The sequence below is a fragment of the Macrotis lagotis genome, chromosome 1 (assembly GCF_037893015.1).
Source record: "Macrotis lagotis isolate mMagLag1 chromosome 1, bilby.v1.9.chrom.fasta, whole genome shotgun sequence".
In the NCBI taxonomy this organism is placed as follows: domain Eukaryota; kingdom Metazoa; phylum Chordata; class Mammalia; order Peramelemorphia; family Peramelidae; genus Macrotis; species Macrotis lagotis.
Window position 1 is genome coordinate 820,963,419 of NC_133658.1, and position 23,660 is coordinate 820,987,078.

The following is a 23,660-nucleotide window of genomic DNA, read 5'->3' on the forward strand; positions in this document are numbered from 1 at the left end:
TGTTCCTCATATGGAGCACTCCATCTCTTAACCTTTACAATGACTCTCCCCCATGCCTAGAATGTTCTCTCTTCTCATTGTGACTTCTTAATTTATTTTAAGACTAAGCTCACATCCCAACTTCTGTAAAAATCCTTTCCTAGCTCCCCGCTTCACACACACACACACACACACACACACACACACACACACAAAAATATCCATCTCCTTCTAGTGCCTTCCCTCTGACATTTCCTCCCAATAATACTTTATATATCTTGGATACAGTTATTTTCTTATTGTCTACCCCATTAGAATGTGAGCTCCTTGAGGGGAAGAAATTATTTTTTACTTTTAAAATTTTTAAATGTTTTGTTATAAAGCATTTAAAAATATTTATTGGAAAAGCATATGAATGGAAAGAGCTTCACAAGAGTCTGGTGAGCTAAACAAAGGCTACAAGGGGATTAGGAAGAGGAAGCTTCAAAACTGGTAGATATAAGGGTAGATAACTAGAATCTTGTCCCTAAGATTAAAAGATAAGAGTTGAAGAGGGTAGGGCTAAAAATCTGTAAGTGGGAAGAAGGTCAGAGTATATAGAAAGTAATCTAGAAGGGTCAGTAGAGCTGAATTGGATGGAAATATGAATTGGGATTCCCACATAGTTTATGGATATTTCAGGTAGGTTAACTATCTTTTTTTTTACATTATTATATAGAAATACAATTAATACATTAATAGAGATAGAGAGGGAGCAGCAATAAACTCCAAGGTCTCTTCCTAACTTCACATTTATTCTATAACTTAATGACATTAGTGATCCTAATTACTCCTTTACAAACTAGGAAACTTCATATTCATGAGCATTTTTCCTTTGAAATATGCCAAATCACATTTATGTTTTCCTGACCCTGTCATCTGTTGGGATTTATTTAGGGCCAGTACTTTTCCCAGACTTTTTCCTATTTATGTTAACAATATCCTAAGTTCTTGAAGACTTGCAAAGCATAGTCTGATAGTAACATTGTACAATGTTCTAAAAAGTTCTTTGAATTCTTTTGTGCTAGATTCTATGTCTTTACTTTATAGCTTGCTCTATTAAATTGACCTCCCCAGTCTTTCCAACAAGCTGACTGACAATTAAAAATAACTTAAAATCAAGGATGTGTGTGTGTTATGGACTTGCCAGGGAAAACATCATTGTGGAGAAAAATGATTCTTTAATTAACAAAAAATGAATTTGAATATTAATAAATAGATTTCTTTCTAACATTAATGTCATGTTTATCATCTATCAAATTTTTAAGCATCAGTGAGTGCTTAATTACTGTTGGAGGATAATAATTTAATGAATACTCTAGGATACCCTAAAATTCATGATTTCTGTGTATCTGGGACAATTATTCAATGGCACAGGGCAGCTAGGAGGTGCAATGGATAGAGCACCGACTTGGACTCAAGGAGGACCTGAGTTCAAATATGACCTCAGACACTTAATAATAATTGCCTAGCTGTGTGACTTTGGGCAAGTTACTCTTAACCCCGTTGCCTTAAATTAAAAAGAAATATTATTCAATGACACCTTCAAAGAAGCAGGCTACACAATTCAGAGGATCTTTACTCTAATTTAATCTGATTTTTCACATAAATTTTGTACAGAATGATTTCAAACTCATGGAGAAAGCAGTGAAATTAAAGAAAACACACACACACACATTGAATGACTGAACAAATTATGTAATATGAATATCTGATGGAGTACTATTGTTCAGTAAGAAATCAAGAGTAGTTAGACTTCAGAAAAATCTGGAAAGACTTGCATTAACTGATTCTGAGTGAAATGAGTCAAACCAAGGAGAACATTGTACATATTAAAAGCAACATTTTTTTTAGGATTTTTTTTTGCAAGGCAGTGGGATTAAGTGGCTTGCCCAAGGCCACACAGCTAGGTAATTATTAAGTGTCTGAGGCCGGATTGGAACTCAGGTACTACTGACTCTAGGGTCGGTGTTCTATCCACTGCACCAAAAAGCAACATTTTTTGATGATCAGCTATGATGGACTTAGCTCTTCTTAGCAGCAAATGATCAAAGACAATTCAAAAAGACTTGTGATGGAAAATACCATCAATATCCAGTGAAATAACTGTGTGGTCACTTTTAAAACTTATTTTAATGTCTTTTTTTCTTTTCTCGTGATTTTTCCCTTTAGTTCTTTTTTTTCTTTCACAGAATGACTAATATGGAAATACGTTAAACAAATTGTACATGTTAAACATATTGTACATGAATAACCTACATCAGATTACTTGCTGTCATAGATAGGGAGAAAAGAGAGAGTAAAAAGGGAGAGAGAAAAATATGGGACTTAGAAGCTTACAAAAAAAGATGATTTTTGAAAATTATCTTTTCATGTTATTAAAAAATAAAATAAAAATAACATTCACAAAAAATTAAAAAGCTTAATGGTGAAAAGAAGTCACTTCTGGCTATACAAAGATATCAAATGTAATCATTAATAATTCTGACTTAAAGTAAATGGATCAAATAACCACAATCACAGTCAGTAACATGATTCAAGACGTTCACATGTGAAAAAGTTAATTTCTTAGAAAAATTCAGAACCATAGAAGCTAAAATTGAGCCATCCTATTAGTCCAATATATACCACAATCTTAATCAATATGCATTTATCTTTAAAACATTTTAGCATCAGTCAAACCAAGTCAGTCTCCCTGTGTAAGGGGGACAGAGATATATGGAGATACAAGTCAATTAGAAAGAAAAGATTTTTTCAAAAAATCTATTTAGGTCTCTCTGTAGACACTTCAAGTGGTGCCCCCACCCACCTTCTTCCAAAACCATTTGCACCAGCACTGACACCCATTCTGAGCCGTTATACATTTACCACAAATTTCCTGTGCAGTTAAACTGCTTGCACAGGACGTTGTTCTTAGCAATGACAGGTGCCATCTTAATTACCTTACCACCACAGCAGCCCACCCCCCCAACCAAGCAAGCAATTCTTAGAAAAAAGAGTGAATTCATTGGCTCCAGCATCACAGACATTGAGGAAAGATAGAATGGTTTAAATTTAATGAAATATTACCTTTTGTTAAAAAAAAAATAAAGCTGTAGACAGTAGTGCTGGCGTTTGATTAGAGATCCTTCCTTTCTGGTCTAGAGAACTTCTCTGTCAACGCAGTTTGTGATAAAGGAAGTGAGATGGGTGCAAATTATCATCCAGGAAGAAATTGATTTTTGTCTTTATAAGGACATCTTACTTCACCCTCCCCTACCACAACCACCTGATAGGGCAGGTCATAGTGAAAAGTAGAAGTCCCTTACCACTTCTTCACAGGCGATTTTTTCTCCCCTCTCTTTCCTCCTCAAAGCTTGCTTCTTGTAGGCGAGCAGATACTTGTGTCTTTCTGAAGAGGAAAATTGACTTTTACCATGCTACTCTTCTTGGGACCACAGCTTTCATGGCATTGGTTGTTTAGTACTTACAACAAAAAAAGCAAATTATTAATCAATTTTAGTAAAACAACCAAATAGATCATTTGAAGCTAGCTGACAGGGATTACTTTGCCCTAGTTTGGCCTTGAGGTCCTCTCCCTTTCGAACTCTATGACTGTGACTTAAGCTGAATGGTCACTTTAAGAGGACTCTAAAAGAGGAAGGTTAGTTACTGTAGTAAACAGGCTTCCACCCAAGCCTGAGGCATTATTTACTCATTTCTTTTATTTATAGTCCTCGCTTCTAAGGAGCACATTTAACCCAAACAGGACTTAAATTATTTAGAAGTTTCCTATAAAGATTAAGCTTAGGTAACCAAGACAGCTATCACAGCTAAATTGGTGGCAACATACCTTCACACAGATCAGAAACAAGCAGAAGAGAAAAAAATTATTGTTTTTTTGCAAAATTATAATTAAGAAAAAATAAATATCATGCATAAAGCCACGGGAGTCTCTCTTAGAGGCAGAAAACTATTCAATATTATATTTATGTACATAGGCAAGATCATCTGCAAAGGATGAAATTTCATATGAATGAAGATCATATTCTATGAGCTTTCATTACATGAGATAAGATAAATTCCAATTCACTGTAATGAAGACCAAAGCAAAAAAGTAGAGTCACTGAGATTAGTCAAATGAAGAATTATTGGTTCACTCATTAGAACCATTCTAGAAGGGACTTAACGTGGGGGTGGCTTTCTCCCAGTCCACTTGAGACGGTTGGGTGTTGTATTACAGGACTAAATTTTCCCCAGTTATCCATGTATTACCAGAAGAACCTTACATTGGCTAGGCATTTTAAGAGGCAAATTCTTTAAACTAGCAGGAAATCAGTGCTTTATAGAGCAGGGAGATTCTGTTGAATTTCCCAAAAGTAGAGACTACTCACTCCAATCTGAAGGGAATACCCACTCTAGCATACCTGGCAAGTCTCAGCATGTAGACCTCAACAAGGGAGACCCTTCCCACTCTCAAGGAAACCCATTCCACTTTGAGAGAGCAATAATTATTAGGAAGTTTCTTCTCATGATTTGCCTTTCTGCACCTCTCACCTTCTGCTCCTGCTTCAGCCCTTGGGGGCTAAATAGTACAAATAAAATTCCACAGTCAGACAGCCAAACCCCCCACCTGATAGCCATTCAAATTCTGAAAACAATTATCACATTGCTCTTGTCTTGTGCCTTCTCTTTTCTGGGATAAACATTCCCTGTTCTTTCAACCAATCCTCATATGACATGAACTCAAGGCCCTTCACTATTTTGGTTCCTTTGGACTTCCTCCATCTTATCAATGTTCTCCTTAAACTGCAGGTATCCAGAACTGAACACAATACTCCAGATGACGAGGTCCACTGAGGACAGGACAGTAGGACTGTCCATCACCCTTGACCTCTTTGAAAAGACATGATGAATAGCAGTGCAAGCTGTGCCTTCTCCTAATTTAGGCTATGATCAAATTAGCCTTTTTTTTTGGCTACAGACATATGTTGAACTTGCAGACCACTAAAACCATCAGCTCTTTTTCAGGCAGTGAAGTAGATAATGGATAGACTCAAGAAAATCTGAATTCAAATCCTTACTGACTGTGTAGTACTAGGTAATTCATTTAACTTCTTTGAACTTCAATTTCCTCATCTGTAAAGCTGTTTTGAGGATCAAATGAGATATTTGTAAAGTGCTTAGCAAATCCTAAAGTTCTATATGAATGCTATTATTATCTATATTTCTCCCATCTTGTACTTGGGAAATTGACTTTTTTTGGTCAATTTTTATATACATGTAGCTTATTATATTCAATCCATTGTCCTAATGGGAATTTGTACATTTATTTTTGTTTGTTTGGTTTTTTTAAGGCAATGGGGTCAAGTGACTTGCCCAAGGTCACACAGCTAGGCAATTACTGTCTATGGCAGATTTGAGCTCCGGTCCTCCTAACTCCAGGGTTGGTGTTCTATCCACTGTGCCTCCTTATTTGCCCCCTTATTTTTAAATATTTTGATAAATTGATTTCAATTTAGTTGGCTTCCTTTGCAGCCCAATTAACTTATTTTATTTTATTTATTTCACTATTCTGAAAAGTGGTCCATAGGCTACACCAGACCAAAGTCCATGACACAAAATTAGGTTAAGAATCATGTTGAGTGTGTTAAGATTCTTCTGCATCATGACTGTAACATTATGTGAGCTATTCTATCTCTGTGTCATCTGCAAATAAAATGAGGATGCCTTCTATACCTTAACCAAATCATTGGTCATCCTGTTAAACAGTATAAGGCTGAGCCCAAATCCCTGGGGTGGTTTACTGAAGACCTTTTGCTATGATGACATTAAAGCATTGACAACTACTTTGTGAATCTAGCCAGCCAGCTCCTTCTGAACCCTCAAACTGTCTATTCCATCTCTCTCCATCACCTTTACAAGAACACTATAAGATATTTTACCAAAAGCTTTGCTAAAAATAGAGGCAGACAACATCTACAGCATACTACTCATTTATTAATTTAGTAATCCTGCCAATAACTGAATTAAGGTCAATCTGACATGACCTGTTCTTGATGAAGTTATGCTAGTTCTTTGTAATCACCTCTTCCCTTTCTAGATGCTTGCCAACCATGTCTTTTATGATAAATTCTACTATATTTCTCAGAATCAAAGTCATGCTCATTGGCCTACAGTTTGTAGATTCTATTCTCTTCCCTCTTTTTTTTTAAATCAAGAGAAGATCCTTTAGTTCTTGTTCTTCTAGGTTTTTTTAAATGATTTTTTCCACTATCACTGAAAGAGTCCCTCCAATTACATATGCCAATTCTTCCAGCTCATCTGAGATAGATATTTTGAATTTATCAAGGGCACATTATTGTTCTCTTATTATTTCCTTGCTTATCTTAGGTATCAACTCCCTATTAGTCATTTGTTGACAAATTATTGAATTTTTAAACTGAATTCATGTATCACACTTACCTCACTAAATAAACCCCACAGTAGTTGATGATTTATTTGGCATATTCAAAGGTAAAATGGATTGATTTTTTTTTTGCATTTGGTTATTTTAAAAAGTTCTGAATTTAATAACCATCAATAAAATGACCCTTTCCATATCAAAATCCAAAAGAAAAAGAGAACTGTACACAAAGCTTGTAAATTAATATTTAGTATATGACATAAATTATTAACTAGGAAACTCTAGCAATAATGTACTAAATAGTGACCTACTGACCCAAAGACTTAGTGCTTTGGGAATATGGTGGATCTGAGCACATATCTCTAAATAGCCTTAATTTGGTTCTGAACTTTTGTGGATACAATGATGAGCAAGGGTTCACTATAGCTTCTTGTAAAGAGAAAGATACAATATTTCTTACCATCCCAGAAACATTCACCATCTGCTTTTGTCTGCATGTAGAAAATTTGGGTAACCTCTAAGGAAAATTCCATGCAGAAACACAGAAAAATACAACCAAAGACTTTAGCCATCAATATGCAATATTAAGTGACTACCATGAGCCTGGAAATGTGCCAAGCACTGGTAATATGAAAAAAAGGTAAAGTACAGACCCTATTTTCAAAGAGTTCAAGGTCTAATGGGGTAAATTAACAACTAAGTGCAAACAAAATGTACATAGGATAAAGTGGAGAAAATCAACAGAGAAAAGTCACTAATATTAAGGGAGATCAAGAAAGACTTTTCGTAGAAAATGAGATTTTTGGCTAGGACCTGAAAGAAGCCAGGAAATCAAAAAGCAGTGTTGAGGAGGGAGAGAATTCAGTATTATTTTCAGAAACCTACTAGTCTTTCCTTACTAGTAACACCTTTGGAATCCACTATATCAGGGCTTGTTAGGTTGCTTAGTGAATAGAATTCTGGGTCTTGAATTAAGAAGACCAGAGTTCAAAATCTGACCTCAGACACTTATTAGTTATGTGACCCTAGCAAGCCACTTAACTTTGGTTTGCCATAATCCACTGAAGAAAAAAATATAAAAACAACCCCTGAATCTTTGCCAAGAAAACTCTATGGACAGTATGGCACACAAGGTCACAAAGAGTCAGACATGACTGAACAATAATAACAGAACTTGCACTATCATAGTCTCTTTCTTCCTTTTCCTTGCTGAGTAAATGATCACTGGAATGCTATGAATTGACAAAATCTTGACTTGCAAATTCAAGTGAATTTCAAAGAATTCAGAACCAGTATAACATTGTACAAGCCACTTAACTTCTCAGGCTTCTATTATTTTGCTGTTGGTGTTTAGTCCTTATAGAACTAAATGACTTTAAAAAAGTCCCTTAACAGCTTTAAATCTATGGTTTTTATTTAGCTTAGCATGCTATAGTGGTCAGAGAGCTGGTATCAAAGACAGGGAGAACTGGGTGGCCTGGGCATACCACAACATCTCAACCCCCTACTCAACTCTTTGAGACTCTAAGTTACAGAGGAGGTATCAATTTGCACTGGTAGAGGGAATTTCTCCATCTGGGAGCTCCCTTTATTTCTGAAATCACAGATCCAGATCTTATCCCTATCCTGATTCTTTAGAACAGCAGTAGCCCCTCAGAAAGACTCCAAGGAGTATGTGATCACTTCTCAGACAGTGAGAACATGGGTCCTATCATGATGATCATTTCTAACATGATCACACCTACCCTTCTTCCATCATGCCCTGACATTCCTCCATCCATTCCCCACTCAGATCCAAACCAATTCCAAAAGTCTTCCCTTCATGGATCTGCCTCCCAGAGGAGTTATAACCTAACTATACTTGGGCTCCCATTACAGCAACAATGGCCCAAGAGTCTTTGTAGAGATCTTCCCCCAAATATCTACTTTGATCCCTTTCCTTTCGTTTTGGGTGAGATAGAATGAGGTAAAAGGATAAGCATGGGCTATGATCTGTTTTTCTGTTCTCAAACCCACCCCACTTCTGAACTTCCATTGAGAGCACCACTATCTTTCATCACTTAGGTTCACAAACTAGATTGTTATCTTCAGCTCCTCCCTTTCAGTCAGCCCCAAATAGTCAAGCAGTTGCCACATCTGGTCATTTCTATCTGACACCTTCCCTCCATTCACAGTCTCCACCCTATAGCAGAGCTTCATAACATCTCACTAGACTTTTACAATGGCTTTATAACTCTCCCTGCTCCCTCCACAATCTTTTCTGATTCTGGTGCTACCTCCAAACACCTTCCAAAATGTTGTTTCTAAAGTATAGGATTGACCATGCTGCTTTGTATCCCCAATCTCCTAAACAATAAACTATAACAACTCCCTAATTGACTTAATTTCTCTGCCTAGCATTTAAAACCTCTCATGGTATAACCCCAAATTATCTTTCTGGACCGGTTACACATTGCTACCTTTCCTACTTTCCGTAGCCCAGTCAAACCAGCCTTCTTGCTGTTCTTCACTTCCACTCAAAAACAACTAAACTATTGAAGCATGAATATGAAATTAAGAAATTATATCATCAGTTAAAGTGAATCCTACAAAGATAAAATGAAATCGGAGGTAATTAGCTTTGGCTTGTTTTTGCATTGTGAATATGACAAATATCTAATATCACTATAAAAACTTATTATTTGATTATCTTTCAATTAAAAAGGATCTATAAAAGGTCTATAAAAAGAGAAATTCTCCTCAAGATGCATGAATAATTAATTACAAATAAACAATCATAACTTAAAAGGTCTGCTCCATCCCCCAGGAAATAATGATTTTTTTAAAAAAATGAAACATTTAAAAACACTGCTTTCCCTGAAAATTATTAATGATATTTTAGTGAAAACAAAAAACTTTTTGTATTATTAATAGCAAATTAAAATATTTATTTCACTTTTATCATCTATTCTATATGTTTATGATATACATAATAATATTGTATTATATAATTTAGTAACTATTATTAATACTATTTAGTAGTATTACATGAAAACAATTTAGTATTATTTAGTAGTATAATATAATTTATATTATTACATAATTTATAAATCAATATCATATATTGGGAGCACATGATTAACATTTTTTATTGATAGGGGTGATCATTCAAAAAAGTTTAGATACCCTAATCCTAGAACTCTCTCTACAGACTATTCCAAACCTCCTCAATAGCTTTAAGCTCCTAGTTCCAACTCACCTTCACCATTGGCAGAGAATGAGAAGATGCAAGCTAACAGTTTTGAGTTTCCTTGTCTACATCTTTCTTTCCACATCTCAAAAATCTAATTTCTTAGCCTGTTTTCCAGGCCTGTCCCTCTTCTTTGCTAAGGCATGATTTTGGAACCATGTAACCATCAACCTGTGTTTTCAAACTGTCCACTAACTTAAGCACCTTCTCCTTTTAATCATCCCCTCACTCTCCAATATTTTCACTTTCTCCCTTTCCATTTCCAGTAACTATTTTTTGGGTGTATATCCCCTAAATTTCCTTTTAACTTAGTTTATAAAAAAGAACTTCCATTAAACATTATTGCTTCTAACACTCAATTTCTTTTTTCTTTCCAAGGACACACTCTGCTTTTCAAATGAGTAACCTGTCCTGACACATTGACTTACCACCTCTGAAGCTTTCCGGTAATCGTTTCATTGCTCAAATTGAAACCATACTATTGATTATTGACCTCATAAACTTTATGCTGTTAGTGTCAAAAACTTGATGACATTTTTGTGGTCTCAGATATCCTATATATTCTCCATAATTTTTTTTCCTGAGCCTAAAGACTTAGCCCAGAACATCTAGATGACCCAACAAATACAGTGCCAGGCCTGGAGTCAGGAAGACTCATTTTCCTGAGTTCAAATATGTCCTCGGACTTTCTAGCTGTGTGACCTTGGGGATGTTACTTCAACCTGTTTGCCTCAGTTTACTCATCTATAAAATGAGTTGGACAAGGAAATAGCAAACCACTCCTGTATCTTTGCCAAGAAGTCCCCAACTAGGATCATAAAGTTAAAACACACCTGAAAACAATGGAATTGAAAAGACTTAACCTACCTCCTTCCTTGGTTCACTTCCACCATTACTTTTTCACCTATATTCTATTTCCCTCTCCTACAATGAAATACTAGTTTACATTACTATGTATTTTGGGTTTTCTAAGGGATTTTCCTTTAATAACTATGGACAAATGGGCAGATATGTAAATCAAGTCATGTGACTTCTTAAAGGCCTAAAAATAACAATATAGTACCCAACTAGGTGGCAAAAGAGCACTGAACATGTAGTTAAGATCTGAGTTCAAATCCCACAATTTGAATTCAAGTCCCACATTTACTAGATGTATGAGTTTGGATAATTCATTTAGCCTCTATCTGTTTACTTATTTATAAACTGAGGATGATAATAGGACCTATTACCCAGAATTGTGTGAGAAAAAAAAAAGATGTAATACTTGCAAACCACTTTGCAAACCTTAAAAGGCTAAATAAATGCTATTTAAAAAATATTAATCATGGGCATATGAATGTCATAAAGCTTCTTTTTTAACTTGGGTTCTTTGACTGACTCATATTTCCTGTTCTTTACTTGGTAGTCAGCTTTCTTGTGAAGAAACCCTAACTACAAAAAAGGAAAAGTTTTTAATAAATACCAACTTCATGTCTTAAAAAGAAGAAACCTGAAGTCTAGACAGAGATTTTGTTTGTCATAGTTTAGAAGGAACACAGTTTCCCTTCTTATCTTTGTTTTCATCCCTGTTGTCATGTTTATGTGTAGTACATGAAACCAAGAAATTCAGGTTCTTAAACCCAAGGTAGATGAGTCTATGTTACAGCTGGTTCCTGATGGAGATTTTCAGGTATTCCTAGAATCTAATTCTTGTATGGATACTGATGTCCTTCCTGGCCCTGGGATGTCTGTTCTTTTCTCCTGCAAGCACACTTGTATTCTTGAGTCCTATCCCATGACTGCCTTTCCCTCTCCTTACTCTCTTTTTTTTTTAGTTTTTTTTTTTTTTTTGCAAGGCAATGGGGTTAAGTGGCTTGCCCAAGGCCACACAGCTAGGTAATTATTAAGTGTCTGAGGTCAGATTTGAACTCAGATACTTCTGACTCCAGGGCCAGTACTCTATCCACTGCGCCACCTAGCTGCCCCTACTTACTCTCACTCCTCGAAAATGTCTAATCTGTCCTTCAGGCTAATTTGTGTTAATCCATAATTGCCTACTTTATCTTCTTCAAAGTTACAAGTCCTGCCCTCTTCCCTTCCCCTGATCACCTTCTCTTTTTCCAGTTGAATTTGCCTTAATTATATTCATCAATCTGGTACTACAGTTGGTTCTACTCTTTTTTTTTTTAGGTTTTTGCAAGGCAGATGGGGTTAAGTGGCTTGCCCAAGGCCACACAGCTAGGTAATTATTAAGTGTCTGAGACCAGATTTGAACCCAGGTACTCCTGACTCCAGGGCTGGTGCTCTATCCACTGCACCACCTAGCTGCCCACACTTGCCTCTTATTAATTCAAGTCACCACCTATACTTCTCTTCCATTTCACATCCAGTCATATACTCATTGATTCTTTTTCATCATTCATTCATTTGAAGACTTTATCATCTAACTTCTGATTACCACCATGCCATTAAAACTGTTTTAATAGTTATGCAATATTCTTTTAATGTGTTCATGTGAAAGCTTTTCCCCAATTCTCCTTTATCCCTCTGCTATTTTTAACATTTCTTTGACCACTGTTATCATTCATAGTTCCTTTTTTCTTTTCCTTGGCATTCATGACACTGCTAGTACTCTTCCTACCTACCTACTCTTTATCAAGTCTTCCTTGATGGATCATCATTTGTCTCCTGTCCCTAAAGCATGATTAGTTTCCTAAGATTCTGTCCTTGCCCCTCTTTCCTTCTCTTTAACCTCATCTTCTCCCAGAACTTCAATTATGTTTACAAAGATGATTCCCAAACCTAAACACCCTGTTCTAATTTCTATCATTAATTATAAGACTGCATTTCTGATTGCCTCCTAAACCTCTCTACTTGCTCATCTTTTAGGTATCTCAAACTGAATATATGCAATATAAAATTCATTATCTTCTCTCCCTTCCCTACAACCCCATACAATCCTTCAAATTGTCCTAGTGGTATTGAAGGTCATTACCATTCTTACAGTCAACTGGATTCATAACCTCAATCATCATGGACTCTTCCTTCTCTTTCACTACCTATTTCAAATCAGTTGCCATGTCCTTTCAAATTTCCTCCCACTACGTTAGTCCCTTCCTCTTGTTTCACTCAGCTACTACCCTAGTTCTCCAGGTTCTCATCATATCTCACCTATTATAGTCTCTTCATTGGTCTCCCTCCCTCAAGGCTTTCCTTCCTCAGATCATCCTCCAAATTACTCCCTAAGATCCAGATCTGATGACATCAGTTCCCTTTTTAAAAACCACTGGCAGTTCCCCAATATCTTTAGGGTAGACACCAATTTTTCAGGCTAGTGTTCCCTTTAGTCTGGATCCAACTTACCTGTTCAATCTTATTTCAAATTACTCTACATTCTGGTCAAACTGGACAAGTAACTGTTTCCTGAATGCAACATTCCATCTCTGATTTCTATGCATATAAACTGCCCCCCACCCAGGTCTAGAGTTCTTGTCCTCTTCATCTCCATCTTTCAGAATCTTTCTCTTCCTTCAAGTTCAACCCCAAGTGCTATCTCCTTACTTAAGAGTGCCCCGATCTCCCTTGCTAGCATGCTCTCTTGCCTAAAAATTTGTATGGCCCAAACCTGTGACTTCACTGATATGATAACTTCTGGTTAAGTCCAGGAGCCATTCTCAAACTTAGGCCTGGAGAGATAGCTGGGCACCTGCTGTTTGCCTTGAGCAGGATCATACAGCTGATGGACTTCAGTGGCAGAACATGAACCAAGGTCTCCTTCAGCTCCTTCCCTGCCCTGTGACTTTGAATTATAGACTCAGGACCATAGATTTAGAGCTAAAAAGAAGCTTAGAGTCCCCAAGTCCAGCCCCATCATTTTATAGAAGAGAAAACTGAGAACTAGAGAGATAAAGTGACTTCCCAAAGAAATAAAGCTAGTAAGTAACAAGAAATGGGATTCAGATCCCCTGACTCCAAATTTAACATCCTTTAATTGTACTATTCTCCCCCAGCTATTTACATGTTATATTCCTTTTGTTTTATATCTTCCAGGACTCAGCCATTATACCTTGCAGGTACTTACTAAATATTCATTTAATTGAAGCAGTTAGGATCACAAATGATAAACATAAAGTCCTTTTCTTGTTTGGCTTTTTTGTGGGTCAGTGGGGTTAAATGATTTGCCGAAGGTCACAAAGCTAGTAAATATCAAATGTCTGAGGTCACATTTGAACTCAGATCCTTCTGACTTCAGGGGTGTTCTATCCAATGTACCACCTGATGTTTTCTCTACAGAAAGCTCAAAGGAACTTCATTAAAGTTCACAGTAGAACAGACATTTTCCCATTTATACCTATGCTGCAAGCATAGTGTGATGGCTCAGTCTGAAAGTTAGGAAGTTCTGGATTCAAGTTATTATTCTGATACATAATGTGTAATGATGGATAAATCATTTAATTTTACGAAGTTATCTGCATCAGTGAAGAGGATTTCCATGCCAGAAGTTTCTTCTACCAATGAAATTACAAGTCTAGTTTCCTCTGCCTTCCAATCCATTCAACAAATCACTTCTTGATTACTCTTCCCCAAACCCAGCTAGATTCTCACAATTTACATACATATATTACATATATGTGCATATGATTTTCTTGGCAAAGTTCCTGGAGAGGAGAACCATGACTGAAACTCCTTTGCATTCTGTCACATCACATAGAGAAGAACTGCTTGCAGTAATTCAGTGAATGAGTTGAGTTTTTAAATACTGATTCCATTCCATAAATGAAATAAGAATTTAAGATAAAATCATTAGATAAGACTAGTTTTTATTTTTGAAGGGAGAAAGGTAATTGAGATTAAGTGACTTCCCAGGCTCACACAGCTAGTAAATGCCAAGTGCCTGAGTCTAGATTTGAACTCAGGTCCTCCTTACTCCAGGGAGGGGGCTTCTATCTACTGTGCAACCTAGCTGCTCCTAACAGACAGTTTTCAAAAATGTTTAGGATGTACTTCAAAATCACTCACTGCACATAATTAGGATGTGTGGAGAATCCATAAATACAGCATCAATAATCCCAATGGTACAGAAGATGATTTTGCATTCATTTAAATTGATTTTACTTAATTTTTCAGAACCTCTGGCTACTCTTTAAACCTATGATTTGTGGAGTATTTGTTGTTCTTCATTGTTAGAGTTTCCTCACTGGAAATTACCTATACAAATGAAATAACAGATCCTCTTAAAAAAAAAACCCAATCACCACAAAAACCTCATTTTTCTCTTTTTTTTTCTGTGAGACTAATTAAGAGTAGTCTGTTCCTGAAGTCATAAATGAAAGGAAATTGCTCACATCATTTGACAAATTAAAATATCTAGATACTTTTGCTTATCATTCAGAAGCAGAATGGAGTTAACTGTTAAAGACAGAATGATTTGAGGATTAGAGAAGGACCTCATCATTCTGCAAGATGGAATCAGCCTTGGTACTCCCATTCTATACCTCTGATTGCACAATGATTAGAACTGCACTATTTTTGAATTTTTTTGGACTTCATCATGTTTCTGCTACTCTGTAAGCTCCTTGAGGGCTTTGCTTTTATTTGGATCCTCAATGCTAGGTCTATAGTAGGTGATTAATAAATATTTCTTGACTATTAACTATTAAATCAGGTATGGAATGAAATTAACATTGCTTTCAATGTTCTTCTGGAAATGTAGTATTGTCTCAAAATTTCTGTTTGAATTCTGCTGCTTGGATCATTCCACAAAGGCATCTGTCACTAACAGAAATAATAAGAATGCCAATAATAATAGCTAACATTTATTTGCAAAGCATTTTATATACAATGTCCCATTTGATCTTCATGACAGCCCTGCCAGATATTGCAGTTGATAGTCCCATTTTATAGGTGAGGAAACAAAGACTGAGAGCATTTTAAATGACTTGCCCAGTCCAGTAACTGGAACAGGATTTGAACTGAAGTTTAACTTAATATGGTGCTCCAGTGCTCTATCCACTGTGCAACTTAGTTTATGCTAAGATTTTCAAAGATTAGAAAACTGAATTTCTGAGGTTAAGTGTGATTTGCCTAGTTTCACAAAGCTAATGTGTTAGACCTTGGATTCAAGTTCAGATTTCTTGCAGCTTCAATTCTGATTGAGGTTTTGAACCCAAATGACTGATAATAATGATAGAAAACATTGCCACAAACAGACCTGAGGAGAGAAGGCTTGCTGTTTAGAAATATATATATATGTTCTGCTGTTCAGATCATTTCACAAAGGTGAAATAATTATAGCTAGGATATTTATGTTCTCAGATATGTTATATTCCAAAGGGCAAACAACCACAGTTTTGTGTAAATACTGCATTAGTCCACTAAGAGGAAGTTTGGTTTGTTTTCTTTTTTAAATTCAGAAAACAAAGCTTACCCAGAACTTCCTGAGTGAAATTGTCCAGTGAAGGGGGTAGCATCTATGGAACTCCCGTTCCATAGTTTGCCTGATATACTGTATCTGAAATGTTTAATTTATTGAGAAAAAATAGATTAACAGCATTGGGAGCTATGGAGAATAAAGTTCTCCATTGTTGTTATTGAACTAACAAAACTACATAAACCTAGACAAGACTCATCCTTTTGAATGTCTTTGTTACTCTTTATGCAAAAGTGATGAACATCCTTTTTAAAGGAAGAATAGTTACCCCCCCCAAAAAAAAAGACAACCAACAAAAAAACTTCCCAGCAATCATTTTGCAAACTACAGAGATGTTAAGTAATCACTGCTTGTTGAGTAATGAAAAAAAAGGTAAAAATGGAGCAAAGAAAACAGTTGCAGGAAGGGATGTGGTAACACATCAATTAGAATAGAAATCAAATGAGCAGTCAGGAAGATTTTCCATATTGAAGGTACTAAAGCCCTGACTTAGAATTGCTTAAATTTTAAAATTTGCCTGTAACAATTAATCTAAGTCATATATTTTATTTTCTTAGTCCTGTTCAAAAATCCTACTTTGATTTTTCATCATGGTATGGTGCTAAGCCCAGATTTTCTAAAGCTAGGCTGGCAAATACTGGCAGGTTCTACAATTATGTAAAAGCTTTGACAATGGTTCTAGCAACAGAGCAAGTCTGCTATCTGACAACAAGGCTGCAATGTATGAAAAGGCTCATCATAGTAGGGTGGTCACTTGGTAGAGAAGACATTGGCCATAGAAACCCTTGAAACATTGGAAAATACAAAATGGCCTCATGACAACTGTGGCTCCCTTCAATTTCTGTGCTGATGGTGACAAAAATGGAAGAAATGGGGACAGGAAAGGCTAAAAATCATAGTTTTTAGGATATCTATAAATTCTCACATTTCTGTTAGGACTCTAGATATGAGATCTCATCAAATGGGCATTTTACCTGATAGTTTTACTATAGTCAAAACCAGAAAGACAGACAGAAATTGCAAAATTGTAGACTGGCTCCCAGAGTCACATTGGAGAGGAAATAAAGTGTTTATGATGCATTCAAAAAAGGACAAGAAGTTGCCATTAAGTCCTTTCTAACTTCCTTCAAATCTGGACAAAAAATAGGAAGTTTGTTCTTATTCCCACTTGATTCAAATGCCTTCCCTCTGCTGGTTATTTCCAGTTCATCTTTTGTGTGTGTGTGTGTGTGTGTGTGTGTGTGTGTGTGTGTGTAATTGTATGCATGTTGTCTCTCCCACTGGATTGTGAGCTCCTTGAAAGCAAGAACTGTCTTTTACCTTTTTTTTTATCCCCAGTGCTTAGCAAAGTGCATGGTACAAAGTAGGTGTTTAATATTTTAGACTGACTTTTGTTATTTATTTTTTTGGTTTTTAGAATTTCCATTTTGATGTTCTATTGGGGTACTTTTTGGGTGCTTTTTTAGCTAACTAAAAAAGTTATACATTCATTGTTCTATTCTTTCTCTAATTTGTCAAAGTATTTAGAGATATAAATTTTCTTCTGATAATTTTCACTATAACCTGAGTTGTTTTCTCATGATTTTTTAAATGAAATTATAACTTCTATGATTTGTTTGTTGACCTAGCAATTCTTTAGGATTAAGTTTTAATCTACAATTAATTTCTAATTCTTTCTTCAATGACCCCTATTGAACATAATTTTATTGCATCTATGGTAAGCAAAGGAAATGTTTGCTATTTTTGCTTTTTCTATATTTGCATTTTTAGATTTTTATGCCTTAAAACATAGTCAAATTTTATAAAGATACTATGCATTGCTAAGAAATACACATCTAGTAATTGTCAGAGATCTATAATATCTAAATTTTCTAAAATTCTGTTCAGATCCTTATTTCTTTTTTATTATTTTTGTTAGTTTTGCCATGGTCTGAAAGTAAATACATTTAAGTTCCCAACTATTGGAATTTTATATATATATATATATAGATAGATATAGATATAGATAGATATAGATAGATATAGATATATAGATAGATATAGATATATAGTAATTTATATATATATATATATAAATTTACTATTTATAACACATTTGTGTTTTTGGTATTATTATATATGTATTTAGATACATTTCGGCATATATATATGTTAAATATTGGTACTGTCATTGTTTTGTGTATCTTTAAGCATGATATAGGTTTTATTTATATCTTATAATCAAGTCTATTTTTGCTGTTGTTTTGTTTGAGATCGTTATTGTTATCCTTGCTACTTAAATTCAGTTGAAGTATAATAGTCCCTTATAAGCCTTCTGTGAAACTGTTTCAAGAATATTTCTTGTAAATACTATATTTTGTTAGATTCTTCTTTCTAAATCATTTTATTTTGTCCTTCCATTTTTAGGATGAATTCACTCCATTAACATTCACAGTTATGATTATTGTATATTTTCCTTCATCCTAATCTCTTTTATTTTTCCTCACTTAGCTCTGCCTTATCTCCATGGGGATGATGAGATAGAAGAATTTTCAGAACCAATGATATATCCTTGATGCAATGTTTTCATTCCTCTTCCTTTCTTCTCTTTCCTTTATCCAGATGTTGTTTCCTTTTAATCTCCCTTTCACAATCTACTCTCAGAGGCTGGAGTTTTATTTTTTTAGACTAATCTCCCAGAATCACCCTCCCAGCATCATTCTTCCTCTTGTTCTTCTCTCCCTCTTATAGTTCCTGTGTTTCTGTATATTTTTACATCAAAATTTGTGTAACTGTATGGGTTTAACTGGTTCAAATAAAAGTAAGTTTCAAAATAATGCCAACTCCTTTTAAATCTTCCTCCAAATTTGTATAATATTTTTATTGCATACTTTGATTTTGTGAAGTACTAAGTTCCTCCTTCCTCTTTCCTCTCCTCCTCCCTATTTATTCTTCTTTTAAGATATTCAAAGAATAGGTCTTTTGTCTTATTAATTTCTTTTATGATGTTTGATAATATTAGGGCTCTGAGGGGATACTTTTTTCTCATCCCCTATTTTAATTTATACTTCATCTTTGAATTGTTCCTTCTAGTTGCTCAAGCATATTTACCTTTTTAGAACAGCTAGTCTCATAGTGGATAGAATGCTGGACCTGGCAACAGAAGATTCATCTTCTTGAGTTCAAATCCAGTCCCAACCACTAACTGTGTTAATCTGGGCAAGATCACTTAACTCAATCTCCTCATTTGTAAATGAATTTTAGAAAGAAATGGCAAACCACTTAAGTATTTTTGCTAAGAAAATTCCAAAGGGATCACTAAGAGTCAGAAACAATTGAAATGATCACACAACAATAAATTTACTTTTTTTTGGTTTTCTTTTTGTTTCTATACAACTTTGGTCTTTTTTTAATTATAAATATCTGAAAATCCTCTATTTCAATCCCCCCCCATCAAAAGCTTATTTCTTTCCATTTAAGTGGTTGTAAACATATATTTGTTGCTCTTTGAAATATTATATTCCAATGGTTTTTTCCCTTTGATCTGAAAGTTTTATATTTTGTCCATGACTTTCCTATGAGTTTCCATTTGGGAGTTTCAGGCAATAATTCTTTGTTTTCACTTTTCCCTCTGTTTCTAATAAATGTGGACATTTTCATTCATGAATTATGGTATTCAAGCTCTTTTTTGTCCATGGATTTCAGGTAGCTCACTGAATTTTAACTTTTTTTTTTCTTGACCTGCTTTCCAAGTTAGTTGCTTTTGATATGAAATGCTTTATTTTTTCTTCTATTTTTTAAAGTTTTCTTAATTTTGTTTTTCTGCTATTTCTTGGTGTCCCATGCAGTTACTGATACAGTTTCTATGTTTTCATTTTCTTTGTTACTTGGTTAAGAATTTACTGTTAATTTTCCTTTCAAGTCTTTCCTCTAGAGTTCTAATTTTTCTTTCCTCAATAGCTCTCATTTAATTTATAGCATTTTTAAAATTCTTGTTTCATTTCTTCTAGACATTCTAGTGGATCTTGTGGCCAAACTGTAATTATTTGAAATGTTGCTTATAGTTTTAAATAGAGTTATTCTTTTTTCAGACTTTATTTATATTATCTGTGTTTTTTTTTAATTTATTGTTCCAAATAACTTCCTAAATTAGGATTTTATGTCAGGGTGGCTTTGTATACTTATGGAAGGAATGTTTGGGCCTCATCCAGTCTTTAGCTAATCTATCTGGTGTCCTGCCATTGAGTGTTGTGTTATTGAAGAATTTCAAGGCAGTTTACACCAGTAAACTGCAAGTTTTCAATACCCTAATCTAGAGCTTGGTCTGATTGATGCTCTCCAAATCTAAATTTTTCAGGCTCTCAATATTAGTTTTGGTCTGGGAAATATAGCTATAAGCTTTTTCTAGTAGATGACTATAGGATCCAACTCCTCTTAGATTCCTGGAAAGCTCTTAAAGTTCATAGCAACTAAATTGCTCACCTTTCTCATTTAAACTTCCTGTCCTGGTTACTCAGCTTATGCCTCCATAGGGTGGAATCAGGACCCTCCTCTGAGATCAGAACAACAAAACTGAAGGCTAATCCCTAGTCCATACATTCTAACCTAATACACAACTGCAGTCTCTGGTCCTGCTTCAGTCAGAACAATAATTCTGTAGATTTGTTCTTTCCAGAGTGAATCTTACTTAGTACAACTGCAGGCTCATATCTGCTTCACAGGATGGAAGGCTTCTTCCTGGGCTTTTCTGACTGGACCCCCTACTCAAAGCTCCTAGGTCTCTGAATGGGCCCTAATCAGTGCTGTAAGGCTTCATGACCCCAGTCCAAGATGAGAGCCACAGTTATCAGGTAGCCTTCATTCTTCCTTCCTGATTAGTTACAAGCATCAGCTCAATCCTCTGCACAGAAGGTTTCTATTTTGTTCTCCCTACCTGAACCTCATCCCTTGTGCCGACAGGCTTCCTCCCTGTGGTGATTTGGGGTGGAAAATTGATTCACTGTGGTTTCTTTTGGATTTCCTGATCACCATTCCATCTGGTGTTCTCAATTTTGGTTGTAGTAATTGTAGCTGAGTGCTGGACCTTAATTCTGCCTACTATTCTTCCCCTTTTGCTGATCCTCCTAATATTTTATAACAATTTTTTTCACCATCAAGGAGTAATCATATAGTTTTTAACATCATACACTCAAAATAATTTATCTTTTGTTTAAAATCTTATGTTATTCATTATTAAGATTATTATTGTTTGATTAAAACATTCATTCCCTACTCATAGCTGTAAAGGTGTATAATTTTTTTATTTTTTTAAGGCAATGGTGTTGAGTGACTTGCCCAAGGCCACACAGCTAGGCAATTATTAAATGTTTGAGGTGGGATTTGAACTCAGGTCTTCCTGATTCCAGGACTGGTGCTCTATCCACTGAGCCACCTAGCTTCCCTCTTAATTTTTTAATGGCATGATCTTTAATAATCAGTTCATATATCAATTTTTAATTAATTATGGAAATCTGTGAAAGACATTGGTTTAAATATCATTTATTCTAGATAGCAGTTCTTGCCAAAAAGAGAACTCTTTCCTAGCATATGTTTCTTAGGATTATTGAATGTTATGTTATTTGGTTCAATTATTTCTGATTCTTCTTTGTCTAGTCTGTTATATTGATCTAATTTTCAATATTGTTTTCTAGTACTAAGTAATTTTTGAGGATTACTACTTTAAAATACAGGCTCAAATCCTAAAGTGCTTCTGTTCTAATTTTTTAAAAAGTTAAATAAATCTAATTGATAAAATTACCTAGTCAGACAGTGCATTTAATATTGTGTCCCTGTGGCCTCCCATTTCATGGTATAATAGAGAGAGCTTTGGAAACCTAAGACCTGTATTCAAATGCTACCATTGATGAGTGCTACCTTGGGCAAGTTACTGAAATCTTTCTGAGTTTTGTTTTCTTCATCTGTAAAAATGTGAGTAGTTGGAGTTAATAATTAGCTTTGCTACTGTACTTCAAAATTGAAGTCAACATAATCATTACTACAAAGTATTTGCTGAAAGACTATCCTGAAGACAAAAGGAAATTAGGACAGGAATTTAAACATTTCCTCCAAAAACAAATATTTATAAATATTATATTTAAAATGCTTGATAGGCATGAATTCTCCATTGATGGAAAAGCAGTTTGCTATTAAGTCATTTATTTTCAAGCGACTGTGCAAGAATTTCACAAGTGAATTACTCAGAAACTCATATGTTATGTATATTTTTTATTTTTATTGGGGAGGCAGTTGGGCCTGGAATTAGGAGGATCTGAATTAAAAATCAATCTCAGACTCTCCTAAGCAAGTTAGTTAACCTCTGTTTTCAATTTCTCAACTGTAAAATATCACATCCCCTGCAATTTTGCTGTGAGGATTAAATGAGCTATTTGTAAAAAGCACTTAGTATAGTGCCTAAAAGATTGTTATGATGTTTGTCCTTTGAACTTGACATGACATCATATAGCACATGGATTGAATCTGAGTGTGGGGGGGTGCTGTGCTAGGTCACCAATCTCACTTTCTCTTCTGTAGCCATCTGGGTCCAAAGGCCAGATATGAATCAGGATGACTGGAGATGGACCAGGATTTGAGGCAATCAGGATTAAGTGATTTTCTCAAGGTTACCCAGTTAGTAACTGCGGATTTGAACTCCCTTCCTCCTGATTCCACTGTAGCTGCTACATAAATGCTTACTAACTTGGAAAATAGTATTCCCTGAAGTAATTTCTATAAATGAGGGAAACAACAACATGGAAACAAACTCCCCAAACAATAAAAACTCAAAATAATAGGTGCAATATTTTCTTTTTTTGTTTCTTTTGTATTTTTCTAGGCAATAGGGTTAGGTGACTTGCCCAAGGTCACATAGTTAATTATTAAGTGTTTGAGGCTGGATATGAATTTGGGTCTTCCTGACTGCAGGGTCAGTCCTCTATCCACTGTACCACCTAACTGCCCTGGTACAATATTTTCTTGCCAAAAATGTAAATATTGCCACTGTTTAACAAGTGACAAACAAATTGACACAAACACACACTAAAAAAAGTGCACAAAATGGGGGCATCCATGGAATGATAACATCTTGAGAAATACAAAATTTATAAGAATAAAATAAGAGACATTCATTAAAGGTTTATTCTATACCAGGTACTTTGCTAAAAGTTGGAAATGCAAAGGAAGACATAAAATGTCCCTATTCTGCAGGAGTCCACAAGGTAATGGAGAAGACAGAATGAAAATAACCAAGTATATACAAGATATATACAGAGTAGATATAAGACAGCCTTTAAAGGGAAGGCACTCAATGTTGGAGGCACCAGGATAAATCTCCTGAAGAAAATAATATTTGGGATGCATCTTAAAAAAGCCAAGGAAACTTAGAAAGGAAGGGACAGAGTATTCTAGATTTGGGAGACAGTCTGTACAAAGGCACAGAGAAGAGAAATGGAATATCTGTGCTGGAGGTACTGCAAGTAGGCCAAGGTAACTGGATCCCAGAGTGTGTGTGTAAGAGAATGAGAAGACTAGAAAGGGAGTAGCAAAATTAAGAGTAAAGAGCATTACACTTTTTATTTTAACTTTTAGTATAATAAAAATCAATT

The 23,660-nt window shown here is 35.1% G+C and overlaps 1 protein-coding gene across 6 annotated transcripts in view; it reads right to left on the reverse strand.

The window, feature by feature from the left end:
* The window catches only part of LCP1 (lymphocyte cytosolic protein 1), a 109,262-nt gene that overhangs the window by 60,492 nt on the left and 25,110 nt on the right, over positions 1 to 23,660 (reverse strand). For 3 of the 6 annotated variants that reach the window (XM_074217084.1, XM_074217085.1, XM_074217090.1), the window contains 2 exons: positions 3,327 to 3,483; positions 3,088 to 3,171 (listed from right to left, as the gene is read on the reverse strand). The exons of 1 other annotated variant lie outside the window; for it this stretch is intronic. The gene's annotated coding sequence lies outside the window, so the exon portion shown is untranslated. The remainder of the gene's footprint in view (positions 1 to 3,087; positions 3,172 to 3,326; positions 3,484 to 23,660) is intronic. 2 more of the 6 variants (XM_074217086.1, XM_074217087.1) reach the window with 2 other exon arrangements.